This window comes from Lactuca saligna, chromosome 3 (genome assembly GCF_052625555.1).
Source record: "Lactuca saligna cultivar CGN05327 chromosome 3, ASM5262555v1, whole genome shotgun sequence".
NCBI lineage: Eukaryota > Viridiplantae > Streptophyta > Magnoliopsida > Asterales > Asteraceae > Lactuca > Lactuca saligna.
In genome coordinates this window covers 158,428,280-158,439,120 of record NC_136419.1, presented here as the reverse complement: position 1 = coordinate 158,439,120, position 10,841 = coordinate 158,428,280, and positions in this window count along the sequence as shown.

The window sequence follows — 10,841 nt, the reverse complement described above, 5'->3', positions numbered from 1 at the left end:
CAACCATAATGTCAAAGTACAAATCCCAGAATATCTCGTAGTATGGAAAACAAAGAGCGTGTGTGTGATATGCCGCTACTGCGCCAGCTCCTTCCCCTTCGCTAAAGAGGCACCTGAAACAACAATTGAAAACCGTAAGCACGAAGCTTATTGAGTTCCCCCACCGTACCACATACCAAATAACCACATAACATACATATATTATCAGACATATCTCAGTGCCCGACCTACCCCTTAGGTCTTCTCGACCGGATACTGACTAGCATATCTGGGCGCTGGTCTCCCCTTTGGTCCTCTCGACGGGATACTAACTAGCATACCTGGGTGCTGGTCTCCCCTTCGGTCCTCTCGACCGGATACTGGGGACTATTTCACCCCTACCACTACCACATAACATGTATCACATAATCTATCTAGCATGGTTGGGCATATCTGCCCCTTCGGTCCTATCGACCGGTATTCTGGGGACTATCTCCCCTACTGTCACTAGCACATAGCATCATATCATACTAGCACTTAATCATAACACAGGTAGTATTAGCCCTAGATGAATATCACAGAGATAATCATATAAGCATACAACTCCTATTAGTGGGCCAACATTGTGGCCTTAGACCCACTGCTACTGGAAGGTAACTCACCTCGTAGTAGTTGCTGAAATGTGCGAGAATCCTCTGACTGTTGCCGCTGGTGCTGCTCCGGAAATCCTCCGGCTATAATTCCCACAAAACACTCAGTCAGAAACTGACATCTATTCTTAGGGTAAAATGACCATTTTACCCCCAACCAAGTAAAAGTCAAAGTCAGCTTCTAGTTGACCTGACTCGCCGAGTTGGCTCGCCAACTCGCCAAGTCCCAATCCTTCCATTAGAACTCAAACCCGTCTTTACTCGTCGAGTTAGGCGACGACTCGACGAGTTTTCCTTCTCAAAGAACATCGACTGAATCCACATCCTACTCGCCGAGTTGTATGAACAATTTGATCGAGTACCATGAAGATTTCCTTGGACTCGCTGAGTCCGTTCATGCACATGCCAAGTACTATGAATTCCCAAAACACTTTGCTTAGACCAGAACGTTGGGTCACTCCCCGGGACTCCGAAAAACCCTTCCACACTCAACTGGTCCTTATGACTCTGACTGATATGGGACCAAAACCCCTGGACTCGCTGAGTCCAAGAATGGACTCGCCGAGCCTATCTCATTCCTTACTAAGAACTTCGATATCTGATGTACAACACTTAACCAAATGATAGATCCAGACCCCTAAACTCGATCTACCACGTAAAGTTACAAACTTTACGTGCATGCATGGGACATAAGAGCTTGAAAGGCTCTAAAATGGTTCTTTTGTTGCATGAGGCCTTCCTTGGGGCAAAAAGCAACCTAGATCTAACTTGTGGCTCATAAAATGATGTGATACAGAAGCCCAAACCCCCAACCATGTTTGCAAATATGGTTGGCCACCAAAAATGGCTTAAAAAGCCCTAAATCACCTCAAAGAGGGATCTAACAAATGAATGAGCAAGGTTCAGACTTTATACCTTCCAAAGACTACAAATGATGAACCAAACTCGAATCCTTCAGTCCCCTCTTGATCCTTCTATGCTCTTCCTTCTTCCTTGAGATCAAAACTCACAAGAATCACTCAAAAAGCCTTAGATCTTCACAAACGGCTAGGGTTTGGTATGAGGAGCACTTGGAAGCATTAAGTGGGAAAGGAGGCTGCATAAGGTCATTTAAATAGGGTGCAAATCCTTAGATTAGGGTTTTTGTCCAAACAACGACAACTCGCCGAGTCCGCAGCTCAAACCCTGCGCCTCATCCTGCTTCTACTCGGTGAGTCAGTCATTCGACTCGCTGAGTCCAAGGCTAAAAATGGAAAAATAAATGAAGATTTAATAACAGAGTACGTACCAAGAACCAGGTGCTACAAATCTCCCCCACTTATTTTAGACTTCATCCTCGAAGTCTGCCGCACGATCCTGAAACACCTTGGGGTAGTTTTCCATCATCTCATCCACCGGCTCCCAAGTCCACTCCGACCCCTGCCGGTGCTGCCATTGCACCTTCACGAGTTGTACTCTTTTATTCTTCAGATCCTTCGACTCGCCGATCAAGGATCGCTGCAGGCCTCTCAATGTAATTCAGGTTGCCATCAACCTAAATGTCCTCCAAGGGTACCACCGTCGTATCGTCCACTAGGAACTTCCGCAGCTGAGAGACGTGGAAAGTGCTGTGGATCGAACTGAGCTCGGCTGGCAGATCCAGCCGGTACGCCACCTTGCCCACCCGGGCTACAACCCTGATTGCTCCGATGTACCTTGGGCCCAACTTGCCTCATTTTTTGAATCGGATGATGCCTGGCCATGGCGACACCTTCAGTAGAACCATATCCCTGACTTGGAATTCCAAGTCTGAACGACGCTTGTCGGCATAACTTTTCTGCCGACTCTGTGCAGTCTGAAGCCTACTTCGAACTTGCTGGATCTTTTCGGTTGTCTTGAGCACTACATCGGTGCTCCCAATGACCCTCTGGCCAACCTCACCCCAACATATCGGGGTCCGACACCTCCTTCCGTATAACATTTCGAAGGGAGGTCGATCAATACTCGCGTGGTAGATGTTGTTGTATGAGAACTCAGCTAGAGGAAGATAGGTGTCCCAGCTACCACCGAAGTCTATCACGCATGCTGCAACATATCCTCTAGAGTTTGGATGATTCGCTCACTGTGACCATCTGTCTGCGGGTGAAAAGCGGTGCTAAAATGCAGACGAGTGCCCAACTCGTCATGAAATTTCTTCCAAAACCTGTAAGTTAAACGCACATCCCTATCTGAAATGACGGATACTGGCACCCTGTGCCGCGCCACTATCTCCCTGACATAGATGTCGACCAACGTTTCGGCTGATATTCTCTCCTGAATTGGAATAAAATGGGCGCTCTTGGTCAATCGATCCACGATGACCCATATCGAATTCAATCCTCGCGTGGTCCTGGGAAGCTTTGTGATAAAATCCATCGTAATACCTTCCCATTTCCACAACGGAATATCCAACGGTTGTATCTTTCCATGTGGTCTCTGATGCTCGGCCTTGACCTTGATGCAGGTCAAACACCGCTCAACATACCAAGCCACATCCCGCTTCATGCAGGGCCACCAATAGTCTAGACGAAGATCCCTATACATCTTCGTTGCCCCGAGATGAATAGAGAACCGGGATTTATGCGCCTCCTCCATCAGAACTTGGCACACGCCTCCATGATAAGGGACCCACACCCTACGGTGAAGAGTCAATAACCCTCGGCTATCATAGTCGAAGGAGGAAACCTGTCCCACAATCCGCTCACTCTTCCGATGTTCCTCCTTTATAGCCTCCTTTTGAGCCTCCCGAATCCGCTCCAACAGCGGAGTCACTACGGTCATTCGTAGGCAAATATCTCGGATCGGTGCTGCCTTACGACTAAGCGCGTTGGCCACCACATTGGCCTTCCCTGGGTGATAAAGGATCTCACAATCATAATCCTTTACCGCATCCAACCACCGACGCTGCCTCATGTTTAGATTTGGTTGATCCATGAAGTACCTCAAACTCTTACGGTTTGTGTAAATGGTACAGAGAACCCCATAGAGGTAATGACGCCAAATCTTGAGGGCGAACACAACAACCCCCAGCTCCAAGTCATGTGTCGGGTAATTCACCTCGTGAGGCTTCAGTTGCCTCGACGTGTAGGAGATGACATACCCTCTCTGCATCAATACCGTACCAAAACCTGAGATGGATGCATCGTAGTACACAAGAAAATCCTTTATGCCCTCTGACAGGGATAAGATTAGCGCCTCGCACAATCTCTGTCTCAATGCATCGAACGCTGCCTGCTTCTCAGGCCCGCAACCAAAGACCACAACCTTCCTTGTTAGCCTGGTCAATGGTACGAATATCTTGGAAAAATCCTGGATGAATCTCCGATAATAGCTCGCTAAACCTAGGAAACTCCGAATCTCAGATGGAGACTTCGGAACCTCCTATCTCATCACGGCCTCTACCTTGGCCGGGTCTACTAAAATCCCATCCTGGTTGACAAGAACTCACACTTGGAGAACTTAGCATATAAGCTCTCTCTCTCCTCAGGGTCTCCAACACCTCTCGGAGATGCCCCTCGTGCTCCTCCTGCATCTTGGAATAAACCAGGATGTCATCAATGAATACTATCACAGACTGATCCAGCATCGGTCTGGACACGCGGTTCATGAGATCAATGAACGCGGCAGGAGCATTGGTGAGCCCAAACGGCATCACCACAAACTCATAATGGCCATTGCACGTCTGAAATGCGGTCTTCTGCACATCCCTCTCTCTGACCCTCATCTGATGATAACCTGAACGCAAATCAATCTTGGAGAACCAAGATGCTCCCTGCAACTAGTCAATGATATCATCAATCCTCAGGAGTGGGTAATGATTATTCACTGTTACCTTGCTCAGCTCCCGATAATCTATACACATCCGATGCGACCCATCCTTCTTCTTCACAAACAGAGTCGGGGATCCCCAGGGTGAAATGCTCGTCCTGATAAATCCCTTGTCTAGCAGCTCCTGCAGCTGCGTAGACAGCTCCTGCATCTCGGGAGGAGCCAACCGATAGGGTGCCTTGGCTATTGGAGCCGCACCAGGGACTAGGTCGATCCTGAACTCCACCTGGCACTCCGAAGGTATCCCAGGAAGCTCCTCGGGGAATACGTCCGTGAACTCTCGTACTACGGGCACCTCGCTCACCGTCGCTCTACCCGCCCCCGGGTATCCATAACATACGCGACATAACCTGCGCAACCCTGTTGGAGGTAACGCCTAGCTTTCGCTTCTACACATAGGGCTGGTCCCCGCTGTGGCTTCTCGCCCTGAACCACCAGCTCTCCCCCACTTGGGGTCCTGATCCGCACCGACTGCTGTGCACAGTCGATCACTGCCCCATTGGGGCTTAACAAATCCATAACGATAATAACCTTGTTCCCCCACAAAGGTATGAGAACCATATCCACCAGATAACACTCCTCAAACAATCTCAATACACAACCCCGGAAAACCTCTAATGCTCGCACCGAACGATCGTCGACAATCTCCACCTCTAAAGGGCAATCCAACCTGCCCGAAGACTCAGGAAACTTCTTGCTAAGCACAAGAGAAACAAATGACCAGGTAGCCCCCGAATCCAACAACACCTGAACTGGGATACTGTTCACATGGAACGACCCTAAGCAGAGCACATACATATAACATATCAACATTATAGCAACATAACATAAAAGCATAGGTAAAGAATCATACCAGTCACCACATCGGGTGCGGCACGTGCCTCCTCGGTGGTCAACTGGAATGCCTGACTCCTCACCATTGGAGCCTCTGCCTTGCCCTGCTGGACATCAGTGATCCGCAGGGTCGCTAGAGCTGGCTCATTCACTGGCGCTAAAGTTGTTGTTAACTGGGGGCAATTGGCCTTCTTGTGGCCCCTCTGGTTGCAGTGGAAGCACAACAACTCAAACGTCGAGATGACAGGTGCAGGGGTGGTACAATCCCTGCTAAAATGCCCTAACTTGCCGCACTTATAGCAGCCCGATGATCCCAACATGCACACTCCCTTGTGTGTCTTGCCATATTTCCTGCAGCAGCCTCACCCCTGTTGGCCTTTTGGCCCAGCATCTGATCCCTTGTGCTTCTTCCCTGAAGCCCCTGTAACCTGTCCCTCCTCTGCCTTCCTCTTCCGGATATGCTCCAGATCAATCTCCCTTTCCCTAGCCCTGACAATCATGGAATCCAGGGTAGGTTAAGCTGAAAAACTAACATGCTCCTTGATGTCAGCCTGTAGCATGTCATGGTGGCGAGTCCGCCTCATATCCTCATCACCTGCATACTGGGGCACTAACAACGCCCTCTCCCCGAACTTGGCGGTGATCTCTGCCATGGTCTCCTTCGTCTACCTCATATCTAAAAACTCCCTGGCCAGCTGCTGAAGCTCGATAGCCGGTGCAAACTCTGCCCTAAATCTGGTCACAAATTCTGACCAGGTCATAGCCTTGACAGCCGAGGCTCCCAATGAGTCACCAACAGACTCCCACCAGTCTCTAGCTCTGTCTCTCAAACACCCTACTGCGTATCTCACCTTCGACCCCTCAGGGCAGAAGCTAGTCAACTGAGCAGGCTCGATGTCTGCAATCCACCGCCTGACAGCTATGGGGTCCTTCACCCCGTGAAAGTCTGGCGCACCACTGCCCCTTAAGTCGTTAAAGGACAGCATGCGAGATCCTATCTGGCTAGATGCCATGTCACTCTTGAATGCCCTAAGGCGATCCTCCATCAACTTAACTTTCCCTTCCTTGAGCGACCTGAAGAAAATGGGAGTCGACTCAAGGATGCCCCTGGTGATCTCTGACGCGATGAAATCTCGTAGCCTCTCATCCCCTAGCTCGGAACCTGATCCCGAACCTGATCCCTCTCCTGAACTGCCAACTGTTGGCCTCGATCGTAGTACCACCATTCTGCAATATATAAACGATGACTATTAGTGATACTGATACCTCTTGAGGAACCACATTCACTACAAGTTCCCTGGTCTTATCTCGACCTTCCTTGGTTTGGGTACGGATCCTCTGCTTTCAGTAGTACGGGCCCATACTACCTTCCACATCTATCCGTACCTTCTTCAAGGAACACTCATATCGATAAAATGATTTGAACTACTTAATTGGGGATTTTATCCCCTTTTTTAGCCAATGTTGAATCGATGACCTATGTATTGTGTATAAAGTAAGAAAAACTTCTTGGATTAAAAAAAAAAGTAAACAACTTTGCTGACTTCCTTGACTCCACCAGACCCATTTTTACCACTGTTGATCATTGCTATCTTTATCCTAGGCTTACCCTTAGGAAAATCTCTGACTCCACTTAAACCAATCCTCAGCTGATGAAGGCCTGTTGTAATCCCAATTAGGCATCACCTGAATACCATCACATGTGACGAGGCTCGGATAATCCTTCGAGTAAAAGACTCGTCCCTACCACGGTTGGACTCAAAAGAGAGCTGCGCAGCCGGACCAAATCCAACACTCTGAGATTATCCAATCCTGATCCCATGTGATGTGATGTATTCACCTAATGGATAACTCCCATTACTTGGAGTCCCACAAAGCACAAAGCAAGCAACATTCGGATACAGGAGCTACTCAAGGAATTCTATTCTCATAACGAAAAACTGCACTAGCATTCAATGCTGAACTCATACTATTAGGCATAACCTAAACAGACTATCCTACTGCTATCCACTCAATTTCTAGCATGCAATTCACATAAGGATGGCACACAAAAGCAGGCACGTAAGGCATCCTCCTAGATCCTTAGTCCTTTTCTAGCATGCTATTCTACTGAAACTGATAAACATAGTATAACATTGTATAGGTACTTTGGGGAATACTTACTTGAGGTCGGCCGGTCGCGCACAGCACACACTTCGTTCTTTCTTAAAACTCTTTACTTAATCTTTTAGAAAACTTTTTCTTTTTTGAAGTCCTTTAATCCCTCGGTTTGAGTTCAGAAACTCCCGAAGGTGTGTCCGAATCCCTAAAACCAGGGCTCTGATACCAACTTGTAACGACCTAATTTTCATGCCCAAAAATTTCATTTAAAATAAGTGGTTTGTAAAATATTTATAGTAAAACGTTATTTAATCATATCATCTCATAAAACATATTTCACGTCCGAAACCAAAACATAAAAACAACCATAATGTCAGAGTACAAATCCCAGAATATCTCGTAGTGCGGAAAACAAAGAGCATGTGTGTCATATGCCGCTGCCGCGCCAACTCCTTCCCCTTCACTGAAGAGGCACCTGAAACAACAACTGAAAACCGCAAGCACGAAGCTTAGTGAGTTCCCCCACCGTACCACATACCAAATAACCACATAACATACATATATTGTCAGGCATATCTGGGTGCCCGACCTACCCCTTCGGTCCTCTCGATCGGATACTGACTAGCATATATGGGTGCTGGTATCCCCTTCGGTCCTCTTGACCGGATACTGACTAGCATACCTGGGTGCTGGTCTCCCCTTCGGTCCTCTCAACCGGATACTGGGGACTATTTCACCCCTACCACTACCACATAACATGTATCACATAATCTATCTAGCATGGATGGGCATATCTGCCCCTTCGGTCCTATCGACCGGTATTCTGGGGACTATCTCCCCTACTGTCACTAGCACATAGCATCATATCATACTAGCACATAATCATAACACAGGTAGTAGCAGCCCTAGATGAAGATCACAGAGACAATCATCTAATCATACAACTCCTACAAGTGGTCCGACATTGTGGCCTTAGACCCACTACTACTGGAAGGTAACTCACCTCGTAGTAGCTGCTGAACTGTGTGGGAATCCTCTGACTGCTGCCGCTGCTGCTGCTCCGGAAATCTTCCGGCTATAATTCCTACAAAACACTCAGTCAGAAACTGACATTTATTCTTAGGCTAAAATGACCATTTTACCCCCAACCAAGTCAAAGTCAAAGTCAGCTTCTAGTTGACCTGACTCGCCGAGTTGGCTCGCCAACTCGCCGAGTCCCTATCCTTCAATTAGACCTCAAACCCGTCTTTACTCGTCGAGTTAGGCGATGAATCGACGAGTTTTCCTTCTAAAAGAACACCGACTGAATCCACATCCGACTCGCCGAGTTGTATCAACAATTCGTCGAGTACCATGAAGATTGCCTTGGACTCGCCGAGTCCGTTCATGCACTCGCCGAGTACTATGAATTCCCAGAACACTTTGCTTAGACCAGAACGTTGGGTCACTCCCCGGGACTCCTAAAAACCCTTCCACACTCAACGGTCGTTATAACCCTTACTGATATGGGACCAAAACCCCTAGACTCACCGAGTCCAGGAATGGACTCGCCGAGCCTATCTCATTCCTTACTAAGAACTTCGATTTCTGATGTACAACACTTAAACAAATGATAGATCCAGGCCCCTAAGCTCGATCTAGCACGTAAAGTTACAAAATTTACGTGCATGCATGGGACATAAGAGCTTGAAAGGCTCTAAAATGGTTCTTTTGTTGCATGGGGCCTTCCTTGGTGCAAAAAGCAACCTAGATCTGACTTGTGGCTCATAAAATGACGTGATACAGAAGCCCAAACCCCCAACCATGTTTGCAAACATGGTTGGCCACCAAAAATAACTTAAAAAGCCCTAAATCACCTCAAAGAGGGATCTAACAAATGAATGAGCAAGGTTCAGACTTTATACCTTCCAAAGAATGCAAATGATGAACCAAACTCGAATCCTTTAGTCCCCTCTTGATCCTTCTATGCTCTTCACAAAACGTCTAGGGTTTGCTATGAGGAGCGTTTGGAAGCATTAAGGGGGAAAGGAGGCTGCATAAAGTCGTTGAAATAGGGTGTAAACCCATGGATTAGGGTTTTTGTCCAAACAACGACAACTCGCCGAGTCCGGGACCTAACTCGCCGAGTCCGCAACTCAAACCCCGCGTCTCATCCCGCTTCTACTCGGCGAGTCAGTCCTTCGACTCACCGAGTCCAAGGCTAAAAATGCAAAAGTAAATGAAGATTTAATAACAGAGTACGTACCAAGAACTAGGTGCTACAATCTCAACCACCGAAGTTGAGTAGCAGTGCGAGTATGTTACCATGTTATCCAAAAAGAAAAGAGAATGTTTTCCGGTAAATTTTAGAACGTTGATTTCTCTAAGTGAGTCGTTATAACCATACTTAATAATGACAATTTCGCATGTCTTGGCGTTTTTCGAATGCCGATGCAACAAGGTAAGGTTTTTGTCACCCTAGACTGGCCTAGTCTAACTGTAGCGAACAGCTCAGGTGTGGGGTGTCAACCCCATATAGATCTATACATAAACTCCCACTCTCCCTCTAGGAGACTCTGGTTATAACTACAGGCTACGATTGTACACTCAATAGGTGTCAAGCGACACGTCTCACTAGATCCTTAATCGAATTTACGCGAAAAGAAACATATAAGGTATATTCCAGGCCCAATGAACATGTAAGTGGACAACTAAGGCCCACCAAGCATGTAAATTATTTCCAGGTTCAAAAGAAATGAGAATATATATTCCGGGCCCAATATATTTGTAAAAGGACAACTAAGGCCCATTTAACATGTATATTATTTCCAGGCCCAATAAGCATATAAGGAGTATATCAGGCCCAATAAACATGTAAGTGGACAACTAAGGCCCACTAAGCATGTAAATTATTTCTAGGCTCAAAAGGAATGAGAATATATATCCTAGGCCCAATATATATGTAAAAGGACAACTAAGGCTCAATTAACATGTATATTATTTCCAAGACCAATAAGCATATAAGGAGTATATCAGGCCCAATAAACATGTAAGTGGACAACTAAGGCCCACTAAGCATGTAAATTATTTCCAGGCTCAAAATGAATGAGAATATATATTCTGGGCCCAATATATATTTAAAAGGACAACTAAGGCCCATTTCAGATGTATGTTATTTCCAGACCCAGTAAGCATATAAGGAGTATCTCAGGCCAAATAAACATGTAAGTGGACTACTAAGGCCCAATAAACATGTAAGTGGACTACTAAGGCCCAATAAGCATGTAAATTAATTTCAGGCCCAATAAAGGTAAGAATGCTGTAATTTATCCGTTGTACATTACGTTGATTGTATAAGTTTCGTTGGTTACCAAATTGACGTGAAAAGCCCACTTTTTTTTGTAAAAAGAAATTTTTGTCCTAAAACTGAAAATTTACAATTAGGGCACCTTT